The 19759-nt window shown below is 34.2% G+C and overlaps 1 protein-coding gene across 1 annotated transcript in view; it reads left to right on the top strand.

Moving 5' to 3' along the window:
* AGMO (alkylglycerol monooxygenase) overlaps positions 1–19759 on the top strand; it is a 409277-nt gene that overhangs the window by 103735 nt on the left and 285783 nt on the right. The gene's annotated exons all lie outside the window — the stretch shown is intronic.

The following is a 19759-nucleotide window of genomic DNA, read 5'->3' as shown; positions in this document are numbered from 1 at the left end:
AAATTCTCCTGCCTTATTGACTGCATTTCAACCAGACAGACACGTTTTAGCTTTGGATTCTCTTACATGAATACAAGGTCTCCGTCTCATCCTACCTTGGCTATATGGCCCATCATCTATACAACTCATAAATCCTGAGGACCTTGAGAAGAACATAAAGTAAATAGCCTTAATTTCTAAATCCTGTTATTTTAAGTAAACTTCATAGCTCTCTTTGTGAGTACAATGTAGTAATTCCATCTATTCGTATATCACTACATGAAAAAATGTACTAGTTTGGCAGTAGATGATTTGACTTGAAAGGTGGATAAAATCAGAGGTACAGATTATTTTGGGGCAGCAAGCAAGTTTAATGCTGTACGTAATAGTCATGAAATTAAAATTGGCATTACAAAATTGAAGACCTGGAGCACACAAGAATTCTAAAGAAAAAAATACTTCAAAGATGAAAGGGGAATGATTACTGATGATATTTTATAGTATGATAACTAATAATTTTTTTGAAAGAGATGAACATTAAAGTGACCATTTCACATTTATTGAGGGAATATTGAGAAATGATTTGAGTCTTCAGTTCCAGATTAGGGACATTCTTCTAGGACTCATGACAGGAGGTTTTCCCTTAACCCTTTTTTTTTTTTTTTTTTTTTAACTAGAAAAGGAAAAACCTTTCTTGCCAACTTTTTTTTTTTAACCCTGTGTGAGTAATAAACTTGTATCCAAGAATGTAGTTGTTAGAAAGTACTGTTATCTATTTAAAACTTACGGAAACACTTAATTTTTAAGGCAACATTAACTGAGGTTGAATTATGGAGCAATTCCTCCGGAAGTTCATGTCAGAGGAATGTTATTGCCAAATAAATCCACTATGATCAGTTGAGCGACAGTGAGTAGGAAAAGCACTTAAAATAATTGGACACTCAGGAGTACCTTTCTAAAAACTGTTGTGACATGTTAGCTATGTCACTTCCATTAAACCAGTGGGGGTTTTGAGGTTGAAATTCATCTTTACAGATTAAAGGCTTGCTTCTTAATACGCAGCGCTGTAGAAACCATCAGAGAAGGCCAGGCTTGGAACATATTAAATGTTCTTTGGAGAGTAGTGGCCCTAATTCTTCCCTCCTCACATTTATCTTTATAAAGTTTCTAGTTACAAATTTTGATGCATTCAACTAAAGAAGGAAGGAGAAGATATAGCATTTATATTAGAATTTATGCATTAAAAGCATTATTTCTGCAGTTGGTATGCTGGGTCAGAAAATAACCATTGCCTTTAAAAAACAGTTTCCTTATATTACACCCAAAAATGTATTCTTTTTAGATCTCCACTCCCTCTACTGGTATTAATTGGATGACTATGTTTCTCCTTAAAGGAGTAGAGGGCTTTTACATAAACTGTGTGGAATTGGCTCTGTCATTGCTTTGAGGACAATTCAAGACATAATGATTTTCAGAATTACGCAGAATCAGTCTCCCTTTGTAACCTGAAAAATAAAAGTATGTTTACTTTACTTATTACAGAGTAAAATATGTTTTTATCATTTTCTAAATGAGGGCATGAAATGGGATTCACTTTTTCTCAGTGATTTCAGAAAAACATTTGCAGTATTATCGGAGACTATGAGTAAATGCTTATGTTCCTTGCATGCCCTGACTCATGTTGTACAAATAAAAAGTGCTTCTATTATAATTTTAAGTCTATTTCAATGACATTCAAATATAATATTTGTGTTACGCCATTCTTGGAAATATGTTAATACATCAATAAATGGTTTAAAGATGAATGGAATACAGACGAATGGACGCCAGTTATTTCTTCTGCAGCTCATTTTGATTTATTTCCCTGGGATTATTTATTCTTGGATTATTTCTTCTTGACAGACAACTTTTCATAGAGATTTTCTGTTTTTCTTCTGTTACGTAAATTTCCATTTTTTTGTTTAATTGTACTCAACTTCCTATTAGACTTAGAATTAACGTCCTAAGCCTATTTTTTAAATAAAAATAAGCAAGCCTATTCTCAAATCCCTGCTCTGTGACCCAGCAGCTATAATGTATTTATCTTTTAAGGATAATTTATTTATCTTTTTTCATCCTACTTTCTTCATCTGTAAAATCTGGATAATAAAACCTCCCTCTCAAGGTGCTTGTGAGCATTAAGTGACACAATGTATGCTTGACACCAGCTCTTTGTTCAACAATCATCTCTATCCCAGATTAACAGGTGTACCTTCTAACCTGGCTCATCTCATCTAGCCAAGTGTCTTCTGTGGAGTAGTTATAGCGGAAAGAACTGAATGAATACATGAATTGAAAAAAAATGAATGAATGACTTAGAGTGGTGGGTCAGTTTGTCTCTAATTTGTCTTGTCCCTCTGAATCAATGTGTCAGTTCCTAAAATGACACCAGTAATGGTGGCCTTGAGACATTGGTGTAGACAGGTAAAGGCAGGTATGTGAGGGAAATCATTTTTATTATCGTTCTATGTCCCTAAGTTTGAGTCTATGTTACTAGCACAGAAGCAGAAATCTAAAACAGGATGGAACTGCAATTTGATCACAGGTTTTCAGGTATTAAAATCAATGTTCTTTTTACCATATCACACATAACTCTCTAGCCCATTAGTGACTACATCAAAATAGAAAGAAAAGAATTTTCTCTATTTCATTCAATACGTTACCTGATTTGCTTTTCACATTCTTGTTTCTTCATACCTAGCGTCTAACCACCAAAAGCATTGCTTTTCATCTTAGTTGCCAAACTGAGGTCTTCCTTTCTGTAGTTCATCTTTTATTGCTTAGACTAATTTACCCTGGCATTTCCTAGGGTGGCCCTTACAGAATCCAGGAGAAGAGATGAGAGGGAGCTTTATGAGGAGCCAACACAGGATGCAAATGCTAGCCAGACCCTCAAAACCATCAGCGACTCTCTGGGGATCTGACCCCATATGCTGAGGACCACTCCTTTGATAATTTTAAGAGGTCCATTGTTTATTATAAATTGTCTCTCTCTCTCCAAGGTGACAGCAGCAGTATATATGATTATAAATTGCTTCCCAGCCTCCTGCCTCTTGCATTCACCCATGCTGCCAGAATGTGTATTTAGAGGTGGGGGACTTGGGGGGAGTGAAAGAATGTTTAGCAATGAAGGAGGAGGGGCAAGGCTGGACTCAGTTGATCTCCTCTAGTCTGAAACAGTGCAAAATAATCAGAGAAATTTGGAGAGGCAAGAAAAAATAAACTTGGGTCATATAATTCAGAATGTCAGTCATAGAACACTGAGATAATTTCTTTAATATCCCTCACTTTGGAGATGAGGAAAAAAATGCCCACAGAGGACAAATGGATTAACAGGATAACTGTCATCCAAAATCTGAGATTTGGGCTTAGATTCTGGACTTCAAGACTTGAGAGTGCATACTGCCTCCAAATTGTTCTTTCCATTTTATATTCTCTGGGCAAGTTTGATGACATTTATTTTTAAAGGAAAAATGATATGGCAATTTTAACTAAATATAGAATTAACTACCCTGATAGGGAAAGCCCCTTGAAATCAATTTTTTTTCTGCAGCTCATTTTGATTTATTTCCGTGGGATTATTTATTCTTGGATTATTACATCTTGACAGACTCAACTTTTCATAGAGATTTTCTGTTTTTCTCCTGCTATGTAGCTTTCCATTTTCTTGTTCAATTGTACTCAATTTGTTACTAGGATTAATGTCCTAAGCCTATTTTTTAAATAAAAAATCCTATGCTATCAATATTTTTCGCCTACCATCATAAGTCTACCATCCCTGCATTTGTCACTGTATTATCTTTTATTTCACCTCTCCTCTTCCTCTGTAGGGCATAATAATGGAGTTCTTGTATATTAATTTGATTTGACTTAAAACCAGTCATTAAGACAATTGGTTGATTTTTCTCACATTTGATTTTTTTTAATAAAAATTTCCAAATATACACAAAAGTGGAGAGAATACCATGATATATCCCAAGGTCCTCATTATCAGTTTCAAAATTATCAACATTCTGCCATTCTTATTTTGTTCATCACAAGCATCTACTTTTTTGCCTAAAATATTATGAAGGCAACCCCGAATGTCGTATTTCACCTATGAAAATTTTACTTTGTAATTGCCACCCTACTGACAGCATTAGACAGATAATGAAGGCAGATTATTAACAAAGATATTCAGGTCCTGAACTCAAGACTTGACCAAATGGACCTAATAGACATTTATGGAACGCTCCAGCCAAACACCACAGAATATACATTCTTCTCATCACCACATGGCACATACTCAAAAATCAACCAAACAATTGGACATAAAACAATATTTAATAAATTTAAAAAGAATAAAATCATACCAACCACAATCTCGAACCATAGTGTGATAAAAATAGAAATAATACTAAGAAAATTGTTCAAAACCATACAATTACATAGAAATTAAACAACCTGCTTCTTTTGGGTAAATAATAAAGTTAAGGCAAAAATCAAGACATTCTTTGAAACTAATGAGAACAAATATACAACATGCCAGAATCTCTGAGACACAGCTGAGGCAGTGTTAAGAGGGAACCTTAGAGCACTAAAGGCCCACATCTAAAAGTTGGAAAGATCTCAAATTAAGAACCTAACATCACAGCTGGAAGAACTAGAGAAACAAGAGCAAACAAACCCCAAAGCTATCAGAAGACAAGATATAACTCAAATCAGAGCTGAACTTAAGGAAACTGAGACGTGGAAAACCATACAAAAGATGGATTAATTCAGAAGTTGGTTCTTTTCTTCCTTTAAAAAAATATTTTAAAAATATTTTTCCTGGGAAATTGGTAAAGAGTTATGGGAGTTTCTTGTGCTATTCTAGAAACTTTTCTATAAGCTTGATATCAAAAAATGTACACACACACACTCATATACAGCATATGAATCGATACTCTTATTTGCAAATGAAAATAAATACTGTAGGGTTTTCCTTCTTGGATTACTTTTTAAAAATCTTTTTACTTACAATGAGAAATTTGGTTCCTAATGACATTAATATCATTACTTATCTGATTTATTCCACTTTCTTTAAAGACAAGGCCACTTAATGCAACATAAAACTCCTTGTGGCTCTTTTTGTCCATTGAATATTCCCTGACTGGGACAGACACTCAAAAGACTCAGTTTAAAAGCACTAGAAATAAGACTTCTCTAGTATGTCATTAACATGGTATTCAGTTAAGCTCATTTGTTAACTATTTTTAATTTTTAAGAATTGCTTTTACAAATTTTAATCTTCTCTTTTAATTTGATAATTTGCATCCAAAACCAAAACTCTAAGACAATGTACATTCAGAGAGAATTTGCTTTCATATACAACATATATACTCATACCTAGTTTTGTCTTTACCCATCTGTGTAAACATTTTTACTAACTCTTACTTCAAAATCCAATTGCTTTTTTCTGGAAAAATATATATATTATACATATATGTGTGTGTGTGTGTGTGTGTGTGTGTGTGTGTGTGTGTGCATAATACGTATAATATTCCCATTCCTTCACATAATTGCATATGATAAACCTAATTTGTACATTGCTTTTCTCACTGAGTAAAATATCTTGGAGAACATTTTAATCTCTTTTACAGTTGCATTGCACATTTTTGGGTATATCATAATTTATTCACGCAGTTCTCTATTGTTGAACATTTGAATTAGCTCAGTCTTTGGAAGTAATAAATAGCCTCATGCATATATCCCTTATTCATTTTTGGAAATGTAGATCTAAGACATTATAGATTTTAGAAAGGATGCTGCAAAGGGGAAATGAATATGTGGTTTTGATAGTTATTGGAAATTCCCTTACAGTGGGGTTGATCCATTTTGTATGTGCATCAACATTGCATGAGAGTGCCAGTTTTCTCACAACTTCTCCAAAAAAGTGTGTATTGTTGAGCTTTTAGATATTTGCCAGCCTGATAGGTAAAAAATTTTAATAGCATATAAACCCTGTTGGAAGCCAGTTGGAACATCTCTGATCAGAGTAATGATGAAGTATGTTACAACTTTTTACGTACATGTAGAGGTGAGGGTTTGCTTCAAAGTTTTGTTTGGTTCTACTCAGGCACACAAAAGGTGAGTGACTGGAGTGGAATTTTTGTTTTTTAAAAAAAGTCTTTATTGAGGTAAGATTGACTCCTTTATAGAAAGGCTGTTGTGGGATGAAAGCCTCCTGCACGTTGCTCTTAAGCTTACTTCTAGACAGAAAAGACAAGCAGAAATGTGCTGTACTGGAGTTTTTATCTATCACTCCCTAGGTGTTCACTTCACAATGATCTTCTTTGAAAAGATCTAGGAATCATAACTTAGAACTTTAAGTGCTTTTCAATGTTAAACACAAGAATAAGAAGAATTCTGTAACTCTATGCATGCTAATATTTTCTACTCTCAGCATATATATCTCCTGCAAATTCATACTTTCTTTGGGGATGAAATAATTTTTATCTCAGAGACTGTTTCATATTAGATATCAAATAAAACTTTCTTACATTTTAGATGCTTCTGAAAAAGTTTGAAATCTAGAAGCGCTGCTGAGAAAATATACAAGAGATGTCTTCAGAAAGTACATTTCTCACTGTTTCTCATTTATATTCTGAAAACACAATAAAACAGAAACCAGATACCATTTACATGTTCATATCTTTGATTAAATTAGACACTTGTAGTAAATCAAAATGCATTTTCTAAGTAGAGGAATAGGAAGCCAAATTGCTATTTGGGCTGAAGATTTTCGGAGAAAAAAATAAAGCACATTGTTTTGATTTGGTCAATGCATCCATAAATTTAATTTTCCAATTGACTGGAGAGATGCCGTAATACCTTATACAAACATGATTTGTAACCTTCTAACCTTCTTTATTCTGTGCACACAAAATGAAACTATTTTTCATCTGTAACAAACTGCAGAAACGTTAGCATGGAAAAGTCATTTTTTGCTTCCTGTATGTATACAATGACTTAAACAGTGTAAGTTAGCAGAGTAATATCTCCAAAAAAGATATTAATCAGTTTTCTGATGCAAAAAATAGTTAGACTTGAAACTACTAAATATCCCCACTAACTACCTTTCTTTGATAGTATACAAAATAAATTATCACTATTACTGTTTTTCTAGATGAAAAAGTTTAGCAAAGAATTGTAACAACTTATTTGTGTGCCAAGTAATTTTAATAATTTCTTTTGAAAAATTGGCTTTTGGATAGCTTTTGTATTCTGAGGTGTTTTTCCTACATAACATAAATACAACTGACATTTAGGTAGCCTTATTGTAAGTTATAAGCTTTTGACATAGTATGTTTAATCCCTGTGATCTAATTCACTGAGGGGAACCGAGCTAATTATCGTGTGTGTTGTGGGTGAAGTATACATAGTATAACTTGAAGAGTCTTCTTGCTACCAAATACTTCTCCCATCAGGCATGATATGATGCCCATAAAAGTATTGTTCCAAACATGTTTCTTTTTGTTGAGGCATTGGTCTTTAAATCTGCTGTTTTCAAAATAACCCAGTAAGGCTTCTAAAATCTTCAAATTCAACTTATCCAACCCAGTCTATAGGAATATCTTAGAGATGGACCCAAAAATCCTTTTTTTTGTTGATTTTTGTAGGCTTTCGATTTTAGTAACCACTGAGTTGAGGAAATATATAGTCATTAAGTCCTTCTGTTAAATTGCAATAATAAATATATGATTTTAGAATGAATCAATTAATTATGTTCATGTGTGAGCTTTAGTGTTAATAGGACTAAAGGTGCATGCACACACACTGTGTTGTAATTGTCAAAATAAAAAAGTCCAATTGTTAAGCAAGGAGGTGTTCTTCTGAGGGGTTGCTGTTATGGGATGCCACACAGTATTTCACTTCTCAAAGCCAGTGTAGAGTTTTCTATGCCTTGATGATATTTGTACCTCCATTTATAGAATTCCATAAAATTTAAAATATAGTTTCTCAACTAGATTTTATATGTGATGTTAAAAAAATTCCTGTGAAATAAGATATCTTTATTATAGGAAGAAAGAAGTAATGAGGCTTGGGGGACAATACAAACAAGTGGTTGTAGTCCCAGGCTTTGGAGTTTGACAAGTCACTGTTCAAATCTTGCCTGTATCATGAAATCCTTACCAAAATATATAACCTATTTGACTCACCTTTTCTCACCTGTCAAATAGGAAAGATAGGGTTGTTGTGAGAACTAAATATGTCAAATTATCTCAAAAATTACTCACTGCTCAACAAACACTGGCTAATTGTAGGAATACATGGGAGAACTATGGTGAGGGCTCCAGTCCTCTGACTTCCAGCTCATATCTTCTTCTTCTATGGCACACCTAAGAAGCTTTTTATAAAATCCATCTAAAAATTTATAGCCAGCAAAGAGCTGGCCAAGAATGGAATATAATGTAGACAAGATTGGATAGTAGAGAAATAGGCTCAAGTATATGGGGCATTTGAGGGACAGCAGGTGTTGCTAAAGTACCTCAGAGGTTTCGGCTGGTTGGAAATCTGCTCAATAATTGATAAAAGAGTAAATGACAGGGAACAAATGAATATTCAGGGTGAGGTAATGCAAGTGGGCCTTGCTAATTTCATTCAATTTCTGAGCAATTGAAGTAATATTTTTAAAAACATGTATGTAACCAATATTTTATTATACATATTTCAATAAACCAGAAAAGTTGACAAAATTACATAAAAACACTCACATAACCACCCACTTGCTAGATTTTACAATGAACTTTTTCATGTGTTTGTGTTATTACATATCTGTTCATTTGCCCATCATTCATGTGGCAATTGCTGTAGGAATAGTATTAGCATTTTTTTTTATTCCTCAGCCTCAATTCTCACAAGCAAATACGAAAAAATGCCAGGTGACACTAAGACACACAATATGTTACATTACAAGAGAGAAACCCTGAGTTTAGGGAATCTAAGCCTTTTATAATAGATATTAAGCATCCCTGCCCTTTTCTCTGAAAATAATATTTATCTGAAATACAGTAATTTGTCATTTTGTTGAGGTATAACATTGATTTACTCTCAGCACTCTTTATAACCCTGATGCACAAAGACAATCATTTATTCAGTGGCAAAACTGGTTCTGCAGCTGATCAGGCACATCTTAGTTTTAGTTTGTCAATTGCTTTTCTCACTTTCTCACTGTGGTGTCACCCTCTCAAGTTGGTAAGGTGATCATATGGGAGTTGAGGCCTTTCCACTCATCTCCATGAGAGGGGTGATGCTGTTTGCAGTTCCACCCAAGCTGTGCAAATCTATATCCAAGACTATTGCCTGTTTAATGTGTTTCCAGTGTTTTGTAGATGTTATGGACTGAGTATTTGTGTCTCCCAAGATTCATGTGTGGAAGCCGTAATCTCCAGTAATGGTACTTGGAGTGTGACCAAGATTCAGATTAGGTCATGACAATGAGACTCTCATAATGAATTTTGTGCCCTTATAAGAAGAAGAAGAGGAAGAGCAAGAGAGCAAGAGAATGAGAGAGAGAGAGAGAGGAGAGAAAGAGAGAGAGAGAGAGAGAGAGTCTCCATCCCCACTTACCAAGGAAAAGCTGTATGAAGCCCCAGAGAGAAAGTGGCTGGCTGCTTTGCACAAATCTGCTAGAACCTTGATCTTGGACTTCTCGGCCACCAGAAGTGTGAGAAATAAATGTCTCTTGTTTAAACCACCCAGTTTATGGTATTTTGTTATAGCAGCCTGAGCAGACTAAGACAGTAAATGTGCTGAAAAACTGAGACATGGGAAGCTATGAGTTACAGGAATTTAAAATCAAACACACTTTCCCCGCTAGTTACTTTGTAAAGCTTACAAAATCCCCCCTTCTGTTTGAAAGAGAAGTGATGTATGAACTAGCTTAGTAAGACTACCTGGGCATCAAGTAATTCTAAGCAACAGTACTTTGATGGCATACGAGTCAATGAATCAGAAACACATGGACTGAATTATCTCTGAAACACAGTGGAGCATAAACATAAAAAGGAAAGGGTAGTTATTGGAAGAAGGCCAAAACTATTGGGCACTGCCAAGCCTAAGTAAGTTTGAGAAGAGAAGGGGAAATCTTACAACTCTCTGGGAACAACCAAAGCCTTCTGAGTCCTGGAGCTTAAGGTAATAAAATGTTAATATTTTGAAGCACCGGGCAAAACGTTATAAAGCAAACATGTATTAGCAAAAGCATCATGATGGGGATTTATATTATTGCATATAAGATAACACATTATGTGTTATTTGCTAAAGCAAACAAATGAAAAGTCATAATTCAGGTTATACTGGTAAAATTCCTTAGGTCTTAGGCTTAGCAAATGCAAGGCAATATTAATCAGTATTTATTTATAATTGTGGCAGCTGCCTTCTCAGGCAAATTGTAAAAATGTCTTTCTTCTTAGGAAATACACTCTGCATTTCTATGCTTGTGCAAAACTTGCATTTGGTAAGCCTGAGGCCTAAGGAATTTTGCAACAGGCTTGCGAGAGAGAAGTGGCTTTGCCTGCAGAGTTACATTTTCTTCAGGACACTATATTTATTCTGGTACATTGTGTCTGTATTTCTATGCTTGTGCAAAATGGAGCACTCAAGTCAAGATCTTTTCTGTTATACTTAAGAGGATTTTCATGCATTAGGCAATTCCTATTAATTAGCCATTTATTGACATAACTATCAAATGGACGAGGAAAAAGGCAACTTTTTTTTCTCTACTTAAAGCTCCAACCACAGTGCTTCTCCCATGTGGCACATGGTCCAGGAGCATCTTTGCTACACAGGCTGGGAGCAACTTTACTGGGTGCTTATTAAAGTGTTCACTCCAGCTATTTTAGCCGACACATAGTAATTAGTATAAACACACCACAACATCATTTCATGTATTTATACTATAATTGCATATCTTAATCTCAGTCATTAAACATATTTAGAGTGCATTAATTTTAAAGTGAAGTAATTACTTTAATTGTAGCATGAATATAATCAAGCGTAATGCTCTGGATCTGGTATGAAATTCAGTTTTAACATATGCCACAGCCTGAGCATAGCTGTGCTCAAATATCCTGAACCACTTATGTTTTCATTTTGATGAGCCTCTATTTTCAAATTAAAACTTAGTAGAGGAGTGCCTTCGGAAAGCCCCCTTCTTGTTGTCTTAAGAAAGTTGTCAGGAGATATTTATTTAGTTCCCATTAAGTGTAGTATACTATGCCAAATCCTAGACGTATATGGCACCATGGGATTCACTTGTTGACCTTAAACTCCTTAACCCAGTGTCAAGGAGGAAATAAGAAATATACATTAAATTTAAAAAGAACTAATAGAGTATAACTGGATCGTTTGTAACCCAAAGGAAAAATTCATGAGGTGGTGGATACCCCCACTTATCCTGATGTGATCAGTACACATTGCATGCATGTATCAAAATATCTCATACAACCCATAAATGTTTATACCTACTATGTACTCCCACAAATTAACAAAAAAAGAGAAGCATACATTACACATGAAGGTCTGTCAAACCATGCCCTGATTTTGAAGATTGTACTGGGATTGTGTAACTGAATCTCTTTCTTCTCAGGAAATGCACTCTAAAGAATTCAGGGGTAAAGGGGCATGAGGCCTCTAAGATATTATCAAATGATCAGGGAAAAAGAAACGTGTGTGTGTGTGTGTGTGTGTGTGTGTGTGTGTGTGTGTCCCCGTGTGTGGGTAGTAGAGACAGAGAAAGAAAGAATGAGACTAACAAAACATATGGACAAAACACAAAAAAAACAAACAAGCTGAATTTGGATAACAATTATATGGGAGTTCCTTGCACCTTGTCTGCAAGTTTTAAGTTTGAAATTATATAACAATAAAAATAAAGCACTGATATAAACCTTTATGACAGCAATTTGGCAATGCCTTAAGCTATATAGCCTTAAAATGTTTACACATGAGGTTTGAAACAACCCTTCCACTCTTAGGAATCTATTCTAAGGAAATAATGGGAAAAATGCTTATAGCAGCTTTGATTATAGTAGTAAAACACCTGTAAAACATTCTGAATGTCCCATCATAAGAGAAGAAAGTGATGGCATCAGAAATGGAAACTTCCTTGAAGATGTAGGAGAAGACAGAGGGGCTGGTAAGATAACCCAAAGCGCGACCAAAAGGAGAGGTTGCAAAAGGACTAGGACAGAAGCAGGATTGCAGAAGCATCTTCCTTCCCCTTTTTCTCTTTCTCCCCACCTTCCTGCCTTCCTTCCTTTAATCAACATGGATATATTGCATACCATCTAAGTCTCAAGCACTATATTAGTGTTGGGGAAACAACGGTGAACTAGATAAAGAAGGTTTGTCTTCACTGACCTTATGACCTAGTAAAAAATTAATTAATAATAATAATAATAAAAGCCTCCCTCAATATAGTTATTCAAACCCATTCAGGGAGCATGGGGGACTGAAAGGAAAGGAGTACTCTTGAGTGTAGGTACATTTGAACTGTGAGGACCACAAGCACCTAAGGACACAATTTGGAACCTGCAATTCTAGAAGATTCTATTTCTGGTCTCCATAGGACTTACATAGCCCTGCGGAAAGTCTAGACGTTCTTTATGGCTAATGATTGAATTTATTATTAATGGTTTTTTTTTTTTTTCGTATTGGGCCTCAAAATGACTTGCAAGGGTTTGCAATCGGTTCTATTTACCCATTTTAGTAGCCCAGTAGGACTTAGTCTTAACTCCAGGAAGGAACTACAAACTCTGGGTATAGGGTAGGTGGCACAGAAAGCCACTGAACTTCTTTGATAATTAGATTCTAGCTGTGTTATGCCAAACCAGTCATTTCACTTCACAAGTAAAAAACATGTATCTCCCTATTTACAATCCTGGAATGAGTATCAAATAAGATATTTTTGAAACCACTTTAGAAATTAGGAAATGCTCCACCCTGACTATGCTACCACTGTTGGTGTTGCCACAATGCAAGGTCTTAGGAGGAAAGAGCTTGGCTTTCACTATCTTTTACTTTCAAACTGCACTGCGAATGTTTCTAACTTTGGTCTAAATAGAGTAATGGGTGTGGAAGCAAGACAATACCTTCCTTCTTCCAACCAGTTGCAAGGTGATAGATTTAAATCCCTCTGATTTTGGGATTAGCCAAATGGCTTAGTTCCTCTGTGAAGATCTACATACTGTTCATTGACTACAAGTAGAAAAATAATGCCCTGAGATAATTTTTCTTTCATCTCTGTCTTAATTCTTTTGGTATGCTCTGAGGTCCTCAGTCCTCACAAACGCAAAAGAGTGAATTTTGCATGAACTGGTGAATACCATGTTCTCACAGTGTATCACATGATAATCTGTTTTTCCTTTGGGGCTTCATCTTGGGTTGTGTTGTTAAATTTTAGCCATAGGACATGGTGATTTATTTTCTGTTGCTAATATAATGAAGTGAGTTAAATGAGTTAATAGTATTAAAGTCCTTAGAACTTTTTATATAGCACTTACTTTGTGGTATGGCACATAATAAGTACTATACTTAAATTTAAGGGTTTAATAACAGAAATTTCAGTGTACTTACTTATTTCCAATCTCAACTAATGGAGGGCAACTAGAATAAATACCAGTGTGAAACCAGTCAAGCAAGTGATGCTAAGATCACTGTAGGCATGACAGTTTTCTTAGCATTACTTAAGTCATAACACCTAGTATAATTTGCCTAGTTTTGCACATATTACACTGAAAAATTATGTATTGCTCATATTTCATCACTCCCCCCACCAAGCCCCTGGACTAAACCATGAGTTCTTACTGGACAAGGGTCTTTCCGCTGTCATCTCTGTATTTTCCAGGGCCTGCACATAACAGTATTTGATGCATCTTTGTTGATTCAGAGACTGATAAATAAATATAGCAGTGTATAAATGTAATTCCATTCAATTTAAAAATGGGCAGATTAGAGTTCTCAGATTTATAGATGCTAAACCACCAGGATTTTCCTTTATTCCTCTACTTGGCACAAAGTCCTGGTGATAGAGGACATTATTAACAAAATATTCATGCTTGAGCTAAACTAGAATGCATAACTGGTTTCATCAAGTTAGATTATTACTAACTGCTTTCAAGCATTGTATAACATTTGATTTTTAAATCATAAGATTTTCTTTTTAAACATAAGTTTCTGATGAGCTCAAGGGGCAGACAACAGGTATTCTATTTGCTCCTCAGGTTTACTTTGTATATGAAATGGTGGGATATTTTTTATTTTCTTATATCAATTTTCCTCTTCATTTGATTTAAATTCCTTATGCTCTCTGCATTTTGAATTGTCTATTACTAAAATGTTCCTTGCAGATTGTTCAGTTTATGGTGCACAATATTGCTTTTTCATTGGTATTTGCACTGCAGATCATTATATGAAAAAAGATCCATTCTTTTCTTGAGGCATAAAACCAAGTTCCTGTCTGTGTTGCGGATGTTAATAATCCCAAGACACTTAAGGAAGAAGAGTGGGAGTATTAACTCTAGAAAAAACCTTTGGCCAAATCCCCATGAAAAGCCTCTCTCATCATAGCACAGGGGACCAAGATTGTTAAGAATGATCTCTGTGAAAGAACTACTTTATGCAACTACAATAAAATATTGAGGATTTCTTTAGATTTTTATGCACATTCTTTTCCAAGAGGAAATCCCAAAACATTTTGTAAAACCTCACACATTTATACCACCAGAAAGTAAAATGAATGATTTAAACAAATTATCAAAATTTCAGGAACAATAATTTAATTGATTTATGAAATATCCTAAATATTGAGTCGCTAAAAATGAGCAAGCTTTTCCCGTCTGAAAATCTTTAATGCTTACAACACAATAGTCCATTTTCATATAAATCTGATATTTAAAAATTGTTTGTATAAGACTTCTAAAAGTAAGAACCAAGATTTTGTTATAATATCTTTTTGATATAGTTCCTTAAATTAGATATTTTTCCATTCAGTGTGTCATGTGCACAGAGAAGGATAAATTCTAAAAATAATTCACTTTTTAAGATACTTTAAATTTTTTCCATTTAGTAATTTGTAATATTTTAACTATCTACGTTGCAATTTGAGGCTGTTTACTCATGATTCTGTTGAAATATTGTTACCTTTGTTATTATAAATTCTTTTCCTTTAAACTCTATACCTTCATCTCAAAGTACAAACTGTATCAACTTTTTGAAGTATGCTAACACTGACCTAGGCATTAGCTTAGATGACGTCCGGTTAACAAACCACAGGAGTCTGTGCTACTGTGCCTGGTAGAATTGATGAACGCACTCATTTCAACTGGGGACTTTGTGTGTGCACTGGTTGTTAAGATAAACACAAAGTGTTGATGCCAAGAGGATCAGCCCAACAGAGCAGTAGATGGATGTTATTATTTTTACGAAGAAGGCCTCTGGTGATAAAACAAGGTTGACCCTGTTAGTGGGAGCTCCATAAATCTTTCCTGGCTGAAGGTTCCTGGCCGTGCAGGTTGGAGGGAGGACAAAAGCATCAAAAGGTCCAGGATGTACTGTACATGTGAAGATTGCCTATGGGACTCTGCAATAATATAACAATAGCCAAGACTGCACCGCACAGCTTCAGTTCCTGCCTGCTTTCCTGCTTCTAATAACATTTTAAATTTTATATTCCTCTATTTCTTCTGAATTAAAGAAAATTCTTAAAGTTATGTAAGTTTTTGTGAAGCTATTTAGTATTTTCTCCCCTGCCCCCATAAAGGGCTCTTCATGATTCTACAAAGTTTTATAATAACTTTGTTATTTTGTTGTCACTTTATGACAATTGTGAAAGTAATGTTTCTTAATTATTTATGTTGAACATGTTTAAGACTTTCCCAAATTTAAAAACAATCATTAAAAGCTAAGAGTTCATGTTTTTATGGCAGTGTTCATAGTAGTTTAAAGATATAGTATATGATTTGTAAGAATCCTTGTATTTTATCAACTATTGCAAATAAAAGTAAGGATAAACTGATATGTCACATTGTAACTTTTCCAAGTCATTCAGTTTGAAGAGAAATCCCAACCTTTAGTAAACCATCTCAACACACAGTTTATCAAATATTGTCATCTTCTTCTGTTCATTTTAGCATAACAAAGAAAATGGTTGGTAAAAATTATATTTCTATTATTATTTACACATGGTTAATTGTAAAAAAGAAAACAACCGAATGTGCCCTTATATAACTAAGCTTGGGCACAAATACGCAAATGTAAAATCTTTCTTACCTGGCTAGTTATCTTAGGAATAGTTTGTGATAATCCAAATTCAATAATCTTCAAATGTTTTTAAGTACATACTATCTGTTCAGTACTATTAAGTACTTTGTCATTTAAAAATGAAATATTTGCTGTGATTCTCAACGATTTTCTAAGTTTAGGTCAAAGCCCAATAATTCCCTATATTTTGCCAAACAGATGATGAAATGAGGTTTATGTTATATGCTCCATAATTAACTAGATAATGCCAAGAATGGGCTTGTTTAAAATTTATTGAGGCTGCTAGCTTAAAGTGGTCTTCAAATTTTACCATTAACATGAAGAATATTATAGAGACCAAATGTGCTTTAGTGTGTTTCTCTGAAAGACAAAAGCAAAAACAGTTTTCTTCTTTTGCATTAAAGTTTCTGGCTTTAAGTATGCATTGTGAATGATTAATGAGTAGAAACAATTTTTAAAAAAGAATTTTGCCAACAAACTACAATTCTGAACATTTTTAATAACCAAAGCTAAACAGATTCACTAGGTGTGTAATATTCAGAAACTGCTTTCTACCTTCTGCTCAGCTGAAAATCTCAGGTTGAATAACTTAAGAACTTAGGCAAAATGTGTTCCACATTTCAATAAACTTGGTGGCTTTATGCCTTGCTCTTTGCTTATGGGCCAGCAATAAAATGTGCTCCTTCCTTTCCTTCTTAGAAACAGAGCCTCATTCTAAACAGATCTCGGGGAAAATTTTATGCATATTGTTAAAAAGAGAAATTGCTGAAGACTTAAGCCTGAATTATAGATTTTTTTTTGAAAATTTTGACTGTGTTAGATTATTTTTCTCAGGAGATGATGTAGTATTAGCAGTGTCTATTCTAATCACATTGTAGGTGAAAATATATTTCACTTGCCACTGACATTCCAAAAACTTATAAAATGTTTCCAAATACTTTCAAGGGCTCTGAATATAGTTTTCATTACTTTGGAAAGCCATGCCCATTTTATGTGTTTTTTTTTTCCCCAAAATATCAGACACAGTTTGGCAAAATGGTTTGATTGTAAAGCAAAAGATGTGATTAAGAAACATGTTTAAATCATATAAGGACGTTTATTGTTAGTTTTCATAATGTTCAGGGAGAAAATGGGATCCTGCTTGTTAGGGAGCTTGAAACATTTAAACATACATATTTTAAAATAATTAGATATCTAAGTTATTTGCCTAAACAAAACTTGATACCTGATATATGAATCAAATCACTGTCCAGTTGATTTGATACCAAAATGATTATGAAAGTGCAATTGTAATCTTAATCTTTACTATATTAAGTATATTATTCAATTTTATTTAATATATGCACTTACCCTCCAAGTTAAACCTGCCAGCACAAGGAGGTTATAGATGCTCCAATCACACTTATATAACCATATGTTGCTTTTGGCCTCCTTATTTTTGTCCCATTTAATGACAAGACTCTAAGTCTTATTATAATGTACATTTTAAGTGATTCTATTTTGTTTTACATTTACATCTTGCTATTTTATTTCAATTATTTCTTACAATTCATTTAGAATTTTTCACCAAGTTAGAGTGTAAAATATAACTTTTTATTTAAAAATATTTGATAGGGAACTTTCACCCAACATGATTTTAAACATAATAGATTAGAGCAAATTTTAAAATAAGTAATTTAATGTCTTTTTACTAATTCCTAACTTTGCTTTATCTACTCAATCTGAATGTTATTTAACAGCTCTTCCAGAGATGGTGAGAGGGATGAAGGGGTGGAGGATGTGCCTGTTGGTTGTCAAGGAAATGGGACAGCCAAAGAAAGACATTATTGCCTTAGTGGTTCTTTGTTTTGTCTCACTTGCATATTTTTTTGTATGTGTGAAGCAGAAATTAGCAGAAACAAGCTATTTAATGCAAAATGATTTTGTCTATTTTTTAGCGGTAAAAAGTATTCCCCCACTCATGGACATGTTTTAGTCAAAATTACCATGATATTTCTTAAGATAAAATAAAAATTAAAAAGTATATTCTTAAAAATCTAAAGCGAACATTGTTATTTTTATTTGCCATGGAAATAAAATAAAATTATTATTACAATGTACAGTGTGTTGTAATTGGTGTCTTATAATTTAACCTGTGGTCTCTTAATTATGGTACTATTTCCTTTCAACTACCACATTATGTCAGTTTGTTTACATTTAAATTTTCTTTTTTACAAGATATAAGCTGTGGATTTTTTTCTCTTATGTAATTATTCAGGATGGCTTACAAAAAATTCAGCAGTCATTTGAATGTTTTGCTCCCTCAAACAAAATCTGCATGTGTTCTTGTTTACCAGATATTGTCACTTTCCCAAGCTTGTTTACTTCAGTTCCTGAGAAAATATTTTTTTTAATAAATCCAGGGTCACGGGTTTGAACTGTACATAGCCACATCTCTTCCTAGAATCAATACTGTCTCCTAAATCACAATTGTACCCCTTACTGTCAGAAAATTCCACGTTGATATGTTGCTCCTGGACCCACTGAGCTTTGCTGATAGAGCTAGATACTGAACACTAATGTTATAGCCCATGTCTGCTTGCAAATGTAATAGCAACACCTCTGTACAGTTGGAGGGCAGTTTGCGTTATCTCCAAATGTTATAGCAATGATCCAATACATGGGCTGCATGCTACAGTGGAAAAAGCAGTGCTTTGCAATCACACTATTCTAATCGTGAAGCTCAGAACTTCTGATGACAAACATTTCTTAATCCAAAACACAGAAATAGTAAAGATGTGGTAAAGTATAATTGAACTTCACTTGAATGAGACCACCAGCAAATCACTCTATAACTATGCCTAAACCCTTAGAATATTTTAGATCTTGGAACCCCAAATAAGGTCAATTTGAAATGAAGGTCTACATAGGGAAAGAAAAAATGCTTCACCGAGAGAGCAGCCTTGTTGGTAAACAAAAATTATCCTTCCTTGATCTTAAGAGCAGGGAGAAGAAGTAACGCAATCCTGGTAATGATCAACAGGGCACCGTGCTAAGAGTGTGAAGCCTGTAATTCGTCATCTACGTTTTCTTCCAAGGCTGCCATCAATCTCCATCAGGCCCTAACTTCTCTAAGACTCCCCCGCAAACATGGGAGAAATAATCTCTGTTATGCTTGAAGAAGTGGGTTGCAAAGTGCATTCGTTAACATTGAACAGGGTTCCCTGACCAAAAAAGCATTAACCACCCCTGAGACCTCATCTGAACATGAGAAAATTGATTAAGTCTGCTAAAAGCTTATGACATGACTACAGATAAAGGTAATTTGAGCTTCTTTGTTTCCATCTTCTGAACTGATATTGTTGACAATCACTTTTGTATCTCCATTTACTCTTCTCAATTTTTCCTACTTAAAACTCATTTTTCATTTTTCTTTTTTTCTTTTTTTTGAAACAGAATCTTGCCCTGTCTCACAGCC

Source organism: Gorilla gorilla, chromosome 6 (assembly GCF_029281585.2).
Source record: "Gorilla gorilla gorilla isolate KB3781 chromosome 6, NHGRI_mGorGor1-v2.1_pri, whole genome shotgun sequence".
Taxonomy (NCBI): Eukaryota; Metazoa; Chordata; class Mammalia; order Primates; family Hominidae; genus Gorilla; species Gorilla gorilla.
Note: the sequence above shows the minus strand (reverse complement) of the source record. Positions and strands in the feature narration are given on the sequence as shown.